General features: G+C 38.9%; 1 long non-coding RNA gene across 7 annotated transcripts; it reads left to right on the top strand.

Annotated features, from left to right (window-relative positions):
• Window positions 1-92: 92 nt before the first annotated feature.
• On the top strand, window positions 93-14361 carry LOC309444645. Of its 7 annotated transcripts, none has more exons than XR_014185124.1 (8): window positions 93-175; window positions 518-608; window positions 3098-3241; window positions 5058-5138; window positions 6647-6757; window positions 12129-12225; window positions 13725-13832; window positions 14115-14361. It is a non-coding gene; the product is annotated as an uncharacterized lncRNA (long non-coding RNA). The 7 variants fall into 7 exon arrangements; XR_014185125.1 differs by lacking the exon at window positions 13725-13832 and adding an exon at window positions 2260-2312; XR_014185126.1 differs by lacking the exon at window positions 13725-13832 and adding an exon at window positions 2260-2312 and having other exon boundaries at window positions 109-161.
• Window positions 14362-16253: the final 1892 nt, after the last annotated feature.

The following is a 16253-nucleotide window of genomic DNA, read 5'->3' as shown; positions in this document are numbered from 1 at the left end:
CGCGCCCTACTGGCCAGCCGCCCACTCACAGCACTCCTCTCAGCAAGCACAATCCGCATTGGCTATGGGGACGGGAGGGGCGTGGCTCGGGCGTGGCCCCGGCCATTTGAGGCCGGCAGCGGTCGGGAGCAGAGCTGCTTGCGGAGCGGAGCTGGATGCCTGTGAGTGCGCGGAGGTGTGGGCTGGTGCATAACGCCTGGTGGAAACCGCGGGGGTTTGCTGGGTGTTGATTTTCTCGGGGACCGCGCCGTGTAGCCTCAGGAGCGGCCGGGCCTTCCCTGTGTGGGACCGCTGTCTCCAACGGGAGGAGGGCGGCAAGGTATCAGGAGCCGCCCGCTTTCTGTCTCCCTGCTCCGGTTTTACTGAACAGCAGAATTTCGTGAAGTGGCTGCGGGTCCTGAGTGGCTGTAGAGCCGGAGGGGCCTCTGCTCTGTGTCCTGGCTGTGACCGTCGTCTAGTGTGGGTGGTAACGTCCAAAATAGTGAGCATAGGTTTTAAAAGTTGTGGTTTTCTATAGGTTGCAAGTGCACCGTTGGATATACAGACATCAGCCGTCATGGTCTGTGGCCCTTACTGCTGTCTGCTGCCCTCTCTGCTACCACACACAGGTAATCAAACTGTTATTTTTCCTAAGTGAAAGCTTTTTAAGTTATAGAGCAACTTGATCAGTGAGCTATCCAGGGACCAAGGCTTTCTGTATTGCTGTCTGTTTTTGGGCGAATGGTATGTTTAAGGTGAGAGGAAACGGCCTCAAGTTGCACCAGGGGAGGTTGAGGTTGGATCTGGGGAACAATTTCTCCCCCAAAGGGCTGTGGGGCATTGGAACAGGCTGCCCAGGGCAGTGCTGGAGTCACCATCCCTGGAGGGCTGGACAGACGGACATGAGGTTCTCAGGGACATGGGGCAGTGCCAGGGCTGGGGTATGGTTGGACTCTATGATCTTGAGGGTCTCTCCCAACCAAAATGATTCTATGTGAGGCTGTATTGATATTTTGTGGTGTCATAAGAATTTTGTATTGCTATCCTCTAAAAGCAGTCACTGAAAGCTGCTGTGCTCTTTGGGGTGAGATGTGGTATCATTTTCCTCCTTTTGGGGAGCATGGGCAAGGTGTTACTTGTGTACAAGGACTTTCTTAAGGGGAATTTGAAAAGTCATGGTTGTATTATTTGTAGTTATTTTGCTTTTATTTGTTTTATGTGTAATCACAAAAAAAATGTGTTTTCTAGAAAGTCATAAGTTACTTTTGCTTAGCTGATGGCCCTCTGCACATGGTGATGATGTAGTACTTTCTTCAGTGTTTTTATGAGTCAAGCTTATTATAGTTTTGCCAGTACAAAAGCCAACAGAAACACTCCCACTGTTGGTGGCTGGAATTCCGTCAACCACGTGGAAAGGCTGAGCACCTCAGTGGCATTTTTTCTGACTGTTGGTTATAGCAGGTATTAGCATGAGAATATTTCATTGAATCAAAAGACTGGAGGCTGGGAAGCAGATGTTTTCTTCCTTACTACAGCTATACTCTTGTAGTTGGTAGAACCTGGAATTAATCAGACCCTAAGAAATTAGATGCTACTTTGAAAAATGGAGTGTTGTGCATAGCCCTTGAAGATTTCTGGCATTCTGAAAGTATCAAAGTTGTAATTTGCACTAGGCTATTTATACTTCTGTGAGGATCTCTTTTCTCTTGTTCCAGCTGTTAGGTTACTCCTGAACAGGTACAGATATCTTAAAGCTAGTTTTTATTCAAGCTCTCATGATTTGTGACACTTAATATGAACCTACACAAGGAAAAAAAAATCCAAGAGAAATAACCCTTGAGATACTCAAGTAAATTGTAATTCCTTTACTGTTTGTGATGTTAAACTGCTTGGACAGTTCTAAATGCTTTTATTTCCCTGAATTTTTTTCTAAGTAGCTTTTACTGTCCTTTGTACAGTTCTGGAGACTAGGTAAGGTAACTGAGACAAGGCAACATAAGTCATCATACTACAGCTATGACTTCAATAAACTGTTTCTTAGGCTTAGTGCACCTCAGGAATCCTTGATGTCTCTTTTTCTGCCAACACTTGTGAAGCCTTAAAGTTAACAGCATAAGCAAAAGGGCCTAATGTACATTTGAATCACTTCATAATACAGAGGTGATGGGAAGAAACCTGCTTTGTCAGCCTAAAATGATATCTCAAGTATCTCTTTTCAAGGTGTGATAGTTACATCTTTCTGAGTTTAGCATCTTTGGTATCTATTTCTGATTCTCACAGCTGTACTTGGAGCATAATGTGAGAGCATCTGTCAGCAGCATCTGCTGTTAAAGGTAATTGGGATGGGTCACTTGTTTCTTAGTTTGATTGCATTTCCTGCACGTTTTCCTATACATAATCACTCCTCCTGCTCATTTTCCTCTAACAAAATCCCTCCCTCTTGAGGCAATGTGTTACTTCAGAGATACTGTGTTAATGTTTAAGCCTGTTAAAAATTGTCTTTTTGAATTTATTAATCCTGTATTTTTATAAATCAGTTCATGTAGTGAAATCAGGATGTAGCTTTTCAGTGAGGTCATAGATACTGTAATTGAAAAACATGCTTGATTTAGAATGTATAAGTGATGTACAAGTGCCACATCTTTTTGTGGGAAGCAAATAAATGAGATATTAATGAAAGTCACTCTAGATCCCACAAGCTGCTTAACAAGGCAATTCCTACTGTAAACTGTTCAGAGCCTCTTTCTTCAAGGGAAAATAGATTAAGCGAAAGCTTTAGAAGGATTCTGTGTAAGCAGAGATCTTGTCTTAAATTGTTCCCCTGTGGCTGCAAATTTTTATGATGACTGTTGTGTCAGTTTGCTGGTTTAGACTTTTATTAAACCATGTTGGGGGAACTGATGGAGCTGGTGTATAGTGTATCCTAAAGTGTTCGGTTGGGTAGGTAAACCCGAACAAGGAAATGTGACCTTTTCATGTCTCACTAGAGTTTGTTAATGAAAGTGTGGTGAAGGAGAAAATAGTACATCTCTTAATTATATAATGGTACTCTTTAAACAACAAATTACTTTGAAAATCTATTACATGTGCGTATTTTGTCATTGACACTTTATTCTAGCTTTTTAAAGGCTTTTCTGGCAACTTCTGCATATCTGACTTCATATTCTTGTATCTTTTAGTATGAATCCTTATGAATCATGACAGAAGACATCACGTCATCTTCCCAAGATGATTATACAAAGGATTTTGAGGATCTGAATAGGTAAGAAACTTTCAGTAGCATAAATAGAAATTATTCTAAGGCTTTGAACACCTGTGTGTTTAACAGAAAAATATTGGTAATGTGGTAGCAGGACTATACATTAAGTCATTTGGTGAAATAAATAGATAATGTAAGAAAAATATCTCAAGTCTCAAAGCCTGCCGAATTCTAGACTCTGCTCTTTGAGATGCAGTTGCAAAGCACTGTCTGTTATGAGTCCCTGGCTGCTAAATTTAAGTCTGTGGCAAGAAAAGTGGATGTTTTTGTAGTGACATGAATCGACAGCTTTTATGGTGAACAGACTTGATTCTAGATACTTATTTTTTGTCCTGAATTCTTTTTGGTTTCAAGAGCAAACAGAGCTTTTATCCTGTTCTTTTCAGGATGCATGTGTGCATGCTTCATCTTTTCTGGAGTTATCCTGTAAATTTTTGAGGATGTTTGTAATTACCTACCTATTGCCTTAAGTAATTTTTTTTTCCCTTGATGGTAAGGGAAACTTACTCTCCACTAGAAACTAAATCTAGCTGCATAGAAAATGCTGAGTGTATAATTAAACTGCATGGAAATAACTATTTTCTAGATTTTTGGTTTTCATAGTTTATACTTCTGAAAATAGACTTAAGGAGAAGTTCTCAAGAGTTTTAGGATCTTCTGATACAGCTCAAACTATGATTACATTGATTTCATTTTATTATTTACACAGTTCAGAAAAATGTTGGGATGGGATTAGGTGAACCGTCATTATAGTGATTCTTGAAGGAAGGTCAGTGGGTCTTTTTTTAGTGAATTACTAGAGAGGTCTTTAAAAGAATGAGATGCATAGCTTGACAGGAATATCATTGTACTGAGCACAAAACTAACTTGCATTTGGTCTAGTTTTAACAGGTTGGCCTTCTATTTACAACTTGATCACTCACCAGTGATTTAAAATATTTTTCTTTTGATTTTACATCTCTAAGTGACTTTTCTTAGTTTAAATTGATACCTAAAATTTAGCTTTAAATGTAAGAATAACCGTATTAAATGAAATACCTGTCCATTTTTTACTATTGCAAATAGTTACAACAAATAACTGTTAATTACTGCTGATTATGTTCCAAGCTGTACAATAGGAATAAAAATACATGGATGTCAAAAATAGGGAAGTAATATAAGGCTTTATTTCACCTGTTCTGTCTTGTCTGTTTACCAAAGGTCTTGCAAATGCTTACAATCCAAAATATGAGTGGTTTTCAAAATAGGATACTTTAATTTTGAGAGCAAAAGGACTTCACTAATGATTTGCCAGTTGCTTTAAATATTATCATTTTAATTGAGTCTTTGAATTTGTACACTAAAAGAAAAAGTCAGTAGCCTTATAAAGAAGGTAAATAATTTAAAGTCTGGGTTTGAAACATTGTGCCAGGTTTATGTGCATTTTACCTTCTAGGAAGGCACAAAAGAGATTCCAAAACCCTAATTTAATTAGCCTGGTCTATATTTAATGAAGGGATGCTTTGTATACTCATGAAATATGAAGAACTTATATGGTGAGAACTGGAGATGCTGGGAGGAATAGAAAAGGAAAAATAGGAAGAAAAGCAACCACCTGCTAGTACTAAAGGAGTTTGTATGAGTTGTGGGGAGCAGTCTTCTGCGTCAGTTCAGTCTTGGTGAAACATGTATATTCAATTAGCAGAGTTAATATTTTGAAAATGGATATGTCTGATTTATTTAAATCACCCCCATAAGCATGGCAGAAAAATATTTGGCATGAATTGGCCTTTTATTTTAACTTGAAGAAGAGTACATTCAAAATATGTTTTCTCCTTAGCTTTGAAGAACTATTTGGGCAGCGCTCTGAGCATTCGGCAGGGAAAGGAGATTAGTATGAGATAACAGTACTCCTAAAAAGGTAAGAGTTGTAACTAGCTCCTGTTCCTTGTTAGTGTGCACCCTCATGTTAATTGACAAATTCGTAATATCCCGTAATATCCCTCGGTGTCCCAGCCAGGCCTTAAATCATTATGGCTACTTTGAGTTCATGTTGCTTACTGTAGATACTTGTGGTGGAGGGAAAAAGGTTTTGTTGTCAATGAGACCCATATTTGCATTAGCTGTATGGGGAGATCTGCCCAATAAAAGTGGACTGGGACAATAGAAGCTGAGTGTAGAAATGAGAAATTTAATCTCTGGTAGAACTGGATTCCAAAAATAGATAGATACTTCTCTTCAGGGAAGAGAAGAATATTTATGAAGGAGTTTTCTGTTGCTATCTAAGGAAGTTGTTAATCCCATGATATCTAGGACAAGTTAATGAATGGTGCAAATGTTGTAGCATGTGGGAAGATCTGTGTGAGGAATAATCGCTAATTAAATTGCAGGATCACTTAGATCTATCTGTGCTCAGCCTGTGAGTTCCTCCAAGAAGTTTCAAGAGGATTATTGCTTAACTACCTGTTTTGCACAGACAAGTCAGCAAGCAGTAGACTTGGAATTATATTAATTGCTTTATTCCTCTAAGGCTGCTAGGAAGATTGTGAAGACTAATTCCAAATAAGTGTTTAACAGAATGTGACAATTATTTTTTTCCTGGTGTTTTCACCTCTTAATTTGTTTTGACAAGGTCAGGCCAATAAAATGCTGTATATCCAAGTTCACGAGTGCCTGCTTGCTTGGGGTGGGCTTGTGGGATGTGGTATGTGATTAAGAACTAGGAGAGAGAAGTGGTTCCTGTTGGAGGATTAGCATTGTGAAAATATTACACTCTGTTCAGGAGAATGAATCCTTACCCACAAAAATCTCTGGATTTGCCGTCAGAGAGAACTGTGTATATATTTTTGCAGATCCAAAAAAACCTGGCAGGTGGCTGTAAGTTGGAGATGGGCAAGCAAGCTCATTTCTGGTGACTCCTACCTTGGTGTGTATCCAGTGTGGGTATTTTTTGAACGTGGCTCTTAAAATATTAAAGCTGCTCTGTAACACAGCTGAAAATGCTCCAGTTTAGCTGCTCGTGTCTGGCTAGAGCAAAAAAAGAAGGCAGTTTGGGTTTTCCTAGTCCCTCATTGCCTTCCCTTGGAGCGGCATTTGAGACCCAGCATCAAAATAGAAGAAAGTTCAGGAGAGAATGGGACAAAACCAATCACCTATGGGTTAGAATAGATGAATGGGCTGTTCCCGGTAGATTTATTCTGAGAAGTCTGTAGCAGAGTTTAACCACGGTTCTTACAGTTTCTTGCATGTCTGTAACAAATTTCCTAAGGGAAAAAGAAAGGAGGAAAAAAAAAAAAAACCCTTTGCTTCAAAGAACTGTTTGTATCACTTTTGACAGTATTGTTAAATAGTAAGGTAGTGAAGACTTGAAGTCCTAATATAGTTTTGCAGTCTGTGCCATTGCTTAATTGATTTTTCACTGGCTTGCAGATGACTGCACCAGAGATGATTGCAGAGAGAAGCTATACCCGCGGTTTTACCAACAGATGCAGGAAGAATGAGATACCTTCTGGCTGTCATTGCCATCAGCAAGGAGCAAAAGTAGGTTTCTATTAAGATTATTTTATTAGAGGTGGTAATTACATAGGTAAGTGTAACCCAGTTCAGAAATGTGAACCTGCAACTATGTAGATAATGTTTGAAGATCATCCCTATTTAATGTTCCTGGATCTCCCTTGTACTTCTAGTTAGTCCTAAGATTTCTTAGGCTTTGGAGTATGGCAGCCATGAGGGACCTGTCTAGGTTCTTAAAAAAAATTGACTTGAGATGTAGTTTGATCTTAATCCAATCATAATTCTTCCACTTTGCTACATTTGGTGGATTTTGTGGTCTCTTAATCTAAACATTCGAAAAGAACTTTCAGATACTGTTTTTACCTGAGTAATCTTTGTGGGTTTTGATGCATGTCAGATACTTTCCTAATTTGAAAGATTCCTTTCGCAGTTGCCAACAGAAGGAAAAATGGCAGCTGGCTACATAAAAAAAGGACTTTAAGTGCAGAGCTTTATTTTGCCTGGTCTCCAGTTCTTAGTCAGTACTTGAAGCGAAACTAGAAGAATGCTTTGGAAAAAAAAATGAATTAGTAGAGTAACATTCTGTTAAACAAAAGGCAAACTTGTATCACAAATCTGTGTCTAATCCTGGAAAAGCTAGTTTTCATTATATTGCTCATTATCTTCTGGAGGTGAGCTGTGTCAGCTTGAATACAGAGATCTTAACCACTCAAATACACAGAATTCACTTTTGTAAAGGGACCATCTAGAGAACTGGAAATGTAAACTGTAGCTCCTTTGAATTCCTTATTGCTGCTTTGATATTGTAACTTCTTCTCTCTTCCTCCCCAAAACAGTGTTATATACCAAATTTGTTATTGGTATCACTTCCCTATGTCTTTAATACATTTGAAACTCACAGGAAATGTAGACCATATATTCTGCCTTCACGGTCATTTTAAGCTGAGACAGTTGCTTTTTCTATTGAATTGTGGTGCTGTCAATGCAATATTTAATTCCCTTCCTCCTCACTGACCTCCATATTTGATATATCCCCTTCTGATACTCAAATATGATTGAGAATGCCCAAGAGATTTTCTGTTTCAGTTCATGGAGTGCTGCAGAAGTGTACTGGTACATCATCTCTTCGAATGGGAGTTGGAAATTCTCTGCCACTACCATGGTTTAGTGCTCTATTGAAATGTTTAATCAGTAGTAGAGAGATTTGAAATCCAGACAGAAAAAAAACTGCAGCTGGGTTGGTTAATTTCCCTGAAATGCAAAGATCATGTGGGATAATCTGAGCAGGTTGTAAATAGACTTCTAATTTTTTAAATAATTTAATTGAAGCTGACAAATCAATTCATTTTCAGTTGTTTTAAGCCCAAATATGTTATTTTAATGTGTAGATTAAACACTTTTAGAACTGTTTCCAAAAGCAGGTGTACTACAGTGTATGAAGAATAAGCCATAGCTCTTCTTGCCTGCTTGCTGTCTCATTGGCAATGTCAGGGTCACTGTTTGCAAGCTCTTGGGTGAAGCAAATGGAGCTCGTGAATTTGCTTTCTCCATATTGCTATCAGTAAAAACCATGATCTAAAAGACTAAAAATCAAGAGATTAAACATTCTTTAAGAATTTTACCAGCATCTATCCTCAGAACATACACATCCCTACTCTTTATTTTTGTGCCCTCCATCTTCAGTACTTTTTCAAAAAACAGGCTACTAACAAGATTACACTCAGGAGTCAATGAGTAAAATTCCTTTTATGTATATTACAGCTTCCTACTATACTGTGACTAATAATTTCAGATTTCAAAAATGATTTTGTATTCTCAGACAGCCCAGTGTAACACTTTCCTCTTGCACTGTAGTCATGCTTTATCGTTCTTTGAAAAGAGAGTTTAGCCTGTTTGGGAGATGTCATTTAAAACAGTGCCCATTCAGAGCCACAGTTTAAAGTGCAGCTCATTAAAATTTTAAACCCTGATTCATTGCACTTCATAACAAAATTTGACCTAGTTAAAATGAGACAGCTTTGAAATAGTTCACTAATTAATTTATAAAAATTCATAATACATGGAGTGATTAAACATATCTCCTGGATTGCTGCCTCTTAAATAATAACATAAAATGCATGCAACAAACTGTCAGAGATAACAATTAATGATAGGAAGTTATGTAGAGGTTGCTTGATTAAATTCTTGCTGTCTTGCACTGGTTCTATGTAAATGAATTGCTAAAATCATCAAGGTTTTATCTTTGTTGCAGAACTAGATCTAGGAATTTTGCGTCTTTTCTTGTAACAGGAACACAATAGTAAAAAGGCACTTTTTCCCAGAGGGAAAGTAACTGCCCTGTTTTCCAGTTAGGTAAAAAGTGTTCTGAAATCAAGAAAAAAATCTGTACTAATCCTGTTATTTCAGGTGTTCATGCAAGTCCTCATATGGAATTGAGAATCTTCATCTCCATTTTAGCTTTGGATTATGAATGATCAATAATATTTTGACAGCAGGGAGGAGAAATTACACCTTTTAATTTATATTTCAAATGAAGTTCGTACACTGGTGCTAAATCAAACCTCTGCAGCTACAGGTGGGCTGTATCGATATTGAATGGAAAGCTTTAAAAATCTCTATATTGCAGGAACTTAACAGCTGTATTTTTCTGTACTTTTGTAAATGCCTGAAGTAGCTGAGAACACAAGGCTGATAAAGCCGGCTGCCTCTTCTCTGCAGAGCATCATAACATGCATGGGGAGGATGCACTGGCTCTTGTAGTTCAGGCTTTTGGGAGCATGTTTGAGTGTGAGCAGCAGGAGAGCACCAGCGTTTCACAGACTGCTGGGAGATGTGAATACTTCTGGGTGTTAGATTGCTGTTAAATACAGAAAAATACTGGGACTGGGTGGAGTTGAACTCAGTAAGGGACTATGCAAAGACCAGGAAAGATATTGAAGGTATTAATATTTTTTCTTTTAAATCTGATATAAATAAGGTGGGGTACATGCCCCATAAATATGTTAATAAACAATAGGTACTAGAGATCAAAAGTGCATGTATAGAATGCCAGGGTGTGTATTGATGGGCATGTGCACCCTGAAGTAGGTTGCATATATCCTTCACAGAACTGGACATGTTATAGGACATATACACAAGTCCCATAATGGGCAATTGCTCTCTCAGCGCTGTGGTTGCGAAGTGAGTATTTGATCATCTGCTAATGCTGTTGTGTATTTAAGTTGTAATAACAGTGTACACATAAATGCATTCAAGTGATATCCATCAGTCCATTAAGCAGAATGCAACTCTTTGTTTAACAAAATTCAGTAATATAGTGGTGTATAAACTTATTTTAATTATGAAGTTTAAAATCCAGCAAAACCTCTCTAAAAGAAAAAATGCAGCCATATGTGTAAATTATAGACTTGGAATATCTGTGATATTTTGATCTTAGAAGTTACTCTACAGAGGAGTCTTGGCTCCCTCTGTGATAAGGGGATAGTGAGATTATTACAAGCTTCTCCTTGTGTTCTTAATGTATTTTGAAGAGTTGCTTGCCACTTTTGTTTGTTTGAACTAAGCCTTGTTGAACAAACAGGTCAAGAGGAAACAGCCCCAAGTTGCACCAGGGGAGGCTGAGGTTGGATCTGGGGAACAATTTCTTCCCCAAAGGGCTGTGGGGCATTGGAACAGGCTGCCCAGGGCAGTGCTGGAGTCACCATCCCTGGAGGGTTGGACAGACGGACATGAAGTTCTCAGGACATGGGGTAGAGGTGGACTTGGCAGTGCCAGGTTAGCGGTTGGACTTGATAACCTTAAAGGTCTTTTCCAACCCAAACGATTGTGTGATTCAACTGGAGTTGCGTCCTCGTGACCTGTTGTCTTCAAGGCCATGAACAAGCACCACCAGCCATACCTTGAGTAAAACTCCAGCTCTTCCCCTGCCCGGCAGAGCTGCTCACCTGGGCCAGTCACCCCTTCCTTGGGTTCAACCCCCCTTTGGGTGAGAGGTCGTTGGGGCTCTTCTTCCAATACTGTTTCCATTTTGTATTTCAAGTAACTCATTCTGTTTTCATTACTGACTCGATCACTTGCCACAGTACGTTTACTTATAAAAGCAGAACAAAACATAGTAGATACTACGTGAACTACAATCAAGTAGATGGATGGGATATGGAAAAATCCAAACTTGCAAATATTTAGCAGTGATCAAATAATAGTTGAAAGACTGGAACTCAGCCATGCTATTTTCAGAGCAAACTTTCTGTGAAAGAATAGGAGAGGTGGGGAGTATACCATTCTTTATCTAAAAATGAATTCGTTCTAGCATTATAAAAGCAAAAGAATATAAAGCTCACCTTTCATGTCCTTAGTCTGAAATCAGATTCGACTACTGTCCTTGCGTCTGTTTGAAGTTGATACGGGTTGAGGTGAACACCTGGCTATTTTAGAAAGGCTTTTTTCCCTCCCCTGTCGTGAACCTTTCCTATTCTACAAAGCTTTCTCTTTTAGTTACCAAGTTGGTTGCAATTCTTTTGAGTTACTGAAGCTCATTGAAAACCAGAAGGGCAGCAGAAACAGTGAGGGCGGTTCAGGTTTAAAGATGAATATTCTTGGATGTGTAGAATTAGACTGTGGTGCTTTTTTCATTTAGATACTGCTTTAGTGATTGAAATAAACAGGGAAGTCAGCAAAAAATATTGTGATATCTGCTTACTTGGATTATTTTATTAAATGGTAGTGTAAGTGAAACCACATGTAGACTCTTGACAGCTATTGGTGTTAGTGCTGAATCTGATTCCTCGGAATGAATACTAGGCACAAACTGTGTCAAAACTAGTGACCTACATTATGGTCATCGACTAAATCTGTGCTTCAAACGAGCCTCAAACGATGCCTAACATGTTTCTCATGAACAATCACTCAGAAATAAAATCTGGCTGTAACTTTCCATACCAATTTGTCAGTTTGTTGTAACTGGTGTGTACAGGTTTGCATGTACACCAGGAAGGGTTTTCCTTTGTACTGTGCTCATGCTGAGCTCAGTAACACTACAGGTCAGTGCGCTCCGTTGTTTAATACGTATGGGATGGTGGTATTTGTAGCTCAGTGGCTGTACATCTGTTAAAGTGGGGCACTGGGAGGGATACAGGCTGAGGCATTTGTAGCTGCTGTGTGTGGTGTCACTGCTTTGTCTGCAGTGCTCATTTCTGTATGTTCCTATACCTGTTTTCAAACAGGTAACTGGCAGTTCTTGAGCCGGGTTTTTTATTTAGGCCCTCACAGGTAAGAGTGTCCTATGCAAACAAAAGCGGATATTTCCTGTTTGTTTGAAAACAGTTGACAATAAAAACCAAAAACCATTTCCAAACAGAGCTGTCAGATACAAAGGATAATCTTCCACCTCTTCTTTTAGCATCTGCAAAAAAGATTTGGACTCCTGGGATATCCTTGACATCAACCTGCAAAGTGGCCCGTGCTTGGAGGGACACCTGGCCTCTTGCCAGGGCCAGGTGAGTGACAAAGCTCTGGAGCTGTTTGGTTTAATAACTGTAAATCACTTCTAGTTAAAAACTTCCCCATGCTGACAATCACACATCTATTCTAGCTAGAGAACTTCATTTTGTTTAAATAATATGAACAATGGCCCTCTTTCTTCAAGCTTATCTCAGCCTGAAGGATGCTGCTTCTAAATTGTAATAGTTACACACCGCTTGCTGAAGTCTACAAGTCCAATGGGTTTCTTTGGCTTGTTATTAATACCTGGAGTACTTAACATATTGATGTGTGTGGTTATTACTGTTGTCATCCAACCAAAATGAAATGTTGTTCACAGTAGAAATATGGTAATGTAATTTATAGTTAGAGTATTTAGAATTTGAAATAGGTAGAAAAATGATTAGCTATTACTGTAGACTTAAAATAAAAATATGCATACTTCCTGATGGAATTTTTTTATTGGGAGAAAGAAAGAAGACCTGATTTCTGAGGCAGCTGGAAAAACAAAGGAAAGCTGAACTGAAAGCAACTGATTTTCTTCTTACATCACCACATCTGAGTTTAAAGTTCTTATGTTAAACTCTTCCAGGGTGGGGAAAAAATGTATTTTCTGAATCCCCATAGTTCACAGAGAGTAATTCGAAAAGGTGGATCACAATCAGTTTAAGCAAAGTACTTAATGACTCTAGTCCCGTGCCCTGCTTATGGGGTTGTGGAGCCTGCAGGAAGGCTGGCAGCTTTTCTGCAGGACTGTGGTTTTGTAGATGTCAGCCGGGGGAAAAGGAAAATGAGATACTGAAAATCATTTTCTGCACTGATTTGCAAGGGGCTTAGACACAGGGTGACTGCCATCTCTTGTTGGTCAATAAGTTGGACTGGAGGTTTTGGAGCAGCTGTGGTCACAAGGGGAGGGAGAGGAGAGAAGGGGCCTAGAGTTGGCTTGAGCTTCTACTCAGTAGAATGCCAGTGCTTAGAGGGGAGCAGACAAGTGACATTTCGCATTAATTTGATTTGCAAGGCAAGCCAGTTGTTGCTTTCAGCGTATTTTTCAGCCTTTTTAAGGAGCAAAGCTTTTTTTGTGGTAGGAGTTACAGTAATAAGTAGGATGGTTAAATGTGTGGGTAATTGGCCATCCCTGCATTTTATAGACATAAATATACTGATGTGCTTCTCTAGTTGTGAAATGAAGTGGGTATTTTGACTACTTATTAGGCATGTGGTGCTGTGGAGTTACTGGGGGTGTGCAGCAGCTGTGAGCTCACAGCCTCTGAAAGGTATTAGCAGAACTGGAGAGGTTATTAGTGGAATTGTCTGGGTTTTGTCAAAGCTCTTCCTCTTGGCATCATTGTAGATACAATAACAAGCAATTGCATTAATTTGTAATAAGGGTTATTTAGGTTAGATGTGAAGTGTGTGGCCAATTTATATTGAAACGCGTTGCCCGGACAGTAATAAGAACTGATGAGATGCACACCCATCGGTGGTAATACAGATGTATATGATTCCCCATCAGACATCAGGACAGGACATGCTGCTTCATTTTAATGATGTTCTGCAGCACAATATGAGCTGGAGGAGTGTAGTGGCTTTGCAGTGAGCCCTCACCTGAAACCTGACTGAGGTAAGCAGCATACTTAAAAAGAATAAGATATTTGAACTGTATTTTGCTTTGAAGTGAGAAGCTGGATGTTAGATTACCTATTTGAGTACATGAAACAATCAAAAGTTTACAGCAAATCATTAGGCTTGATAGTACAGTAAAATGAAAAATTAAGATAGCAGTTAGCATTTCACTGGTGGAAGAGAACTGATTTATTTTTTTTAAGATATAAGTAGATGTGGGGACCATGATCAGATACAGAAACTACAACTGTCTGATGGTATTTGTTGTATTTTGTCACAGCTCTTCACGTTAAACCAATACGGCACCAATGAGCTTAGCTAAGGAGGCACAGCTGACACCATTGGCCATAGCGGACATCCTGTAAGCATGTGTGCATCACACCTTCTGTCGCATTCCAGCCTGTGGGAACTTTGGAAAAACTTAAAGCTTTTCTATTAAAACAAATATTGATGAATGTCAGTGTTGTACCTCTGTAATTCTACATCAGATGCTGCAAAGCAGTCACACAATAAAGTTACCTGTTTTACATCGTTGTCACCAGTTTCACTTTGTGGTTTAACTTCATCTGACTCTTCATGTTAGAATGAGCAGGTCTGGTCAGACCTGGGCTTTCAGTACGTGTTGGGTGGCATGGATGGAATTGATCTTGATTCATTAGAAGTCCATCAGTTGTTTTTGCATTTTATAGAGGGATGAAGGTGAAAGGACTGACTTTAGTCTCAACCAGAATTGTTGGTGTTACTTGCTCACCTAATAACTGACAGCTTTGAAGCAGTTTTGTATTGATCTCCTGAGTATCAAATTTGCTTGGGATTGGCTGTTCTGTGCTTAACTGTTTTCACTTCCATTATAGCTTGAAGTTACAACAGTGGAAAAAATAAGGAAAATATTGAAGTAATTGTAGTTAGAAAAGCAGTCAAGTAAATTAGTGTGAGGAGCCACCTTAATCTGTAGTTACATACAAGCAATCAAATACCAGATTAAAAAAAAAATAACAGCCATTCTGCTGAAATACAAGTACACTTGGATTTAATACATGCAAAATAATTGGTAGAAACAGCAAAAATAGTTCTCAAGGTTACATTATTGCTTTTAGATTGAATATAAAGAAACACTAATTGTGAAACTTTTTTCTACCTTCTGAAAGAGGCAATTACACTCAGAGAAAATAGCTTTAGTTGTATGTGAAGCACTCATTAAGTTACTGAAATTAATTCCTGTAATGCATTAAATATATTGTATTTTTCAGAAAGGAGTCAAATTTTTAAATGATTATGTCTTTAAAATGGGAAGCAGTTTTTATTTGATAGATTTTTGGTATGGGTGTATGACAGCTGCTTTTATAATTGTAGGAAAATTTCTGCTGATAGTGAATGGTGAAGAACAGACTAATGTGTGTGCTTATCAGTATATCAGAGTAATTAAATCCTTTTCTTTTTGTGAGACAAGCTGTCCAATGCTTTCACTGTGGATTATATAGTGGAGCACTCTGCTTTCTAGCAGGTTGCACAGCTACTTCAATACTATGTTTTTCTGGTAGCGCTTGCTTGATTTGCTCTATCATAACTCATGTTGTCAGGTGTTTTCATTACTGAATTTGTTCATTCTATGAATTAAATCAATTAGTAAATTTGCCAAGAAGTAATACCAACTGTAGATCTTAACTGAGCAAAATTTCCTCCCAGTGCAAACTGTGGAAAAATAGTTCTGTGCTTGAGAACTAAGTGGTGTCTTTCTGCAAGACCTGCCAACTTACTTTTGTCTTGCAGCTTTTTACATTCACTTAATGCACTAGCTGAAACCATTAGGAACTAGCTGCCAGACTGAGTTAGTAATAAAATGTATTATTTTTCAAGATTCCCTCTAATATGTTTTTTAAAAACGTAAGTATGGCTTCTGTGGTAGGTGCCCATCTAATGATAGTGCCCTCTTTGGATAGCAAACTTCTCCTCAGCATGATTGCAGCTCACCTAAGCCCTACCTGTGCATTTATTTGACTGTTGATACTCCATGTCTGGGGGCTGCACACCTACATGGACACCAGCAGGGTAATTCTTGAGACAGGAGCTTGCATGAGGAACCTGGAAGCTTGTTTCAGAGCCTGGAATTGAACTAGTTTTCTCGAGGCCCACAGTAGGTCCTTAATCCCCACTTCCCCCAAAGAGATTAAATGTAATAAATTATGTAAGGGTTGTTGTTGTTGCTTTTGTTTTAACACTTGAGGTTTTGAGGTGAGCTTTGCTTGCTGAAGAGTTACTTGTCATGGTGTAAAATCTTCCCAGAGGCAGGAGTGGGAAGTTGCAGTTGCTGCTGTGGCACATGCAGGGAGGGAATGGGTTGTGGAGAGCTGGCACCTGCACCCAAACCCCATCCCTCCCTGTAGAACTAAATAGCCTAAGAATAAAGAGGAGAGGAATG

The sequence above is a fragment of the Streptopelia decaocto genome (genome assembly GCF_964273445.1).
Source record: "Streptopelia decaocto genome assembly, chromosome: 11".
NCBI classification, from domain to species: Eukaryota; Metazoa; Chordata; class Aves; order Columbiformes; family Columbidae; genus Streptopelia; species Streptopelia decaocto.
This window is presented reverse-complemented; position numbering and strand designations above follow the sequence as displayed.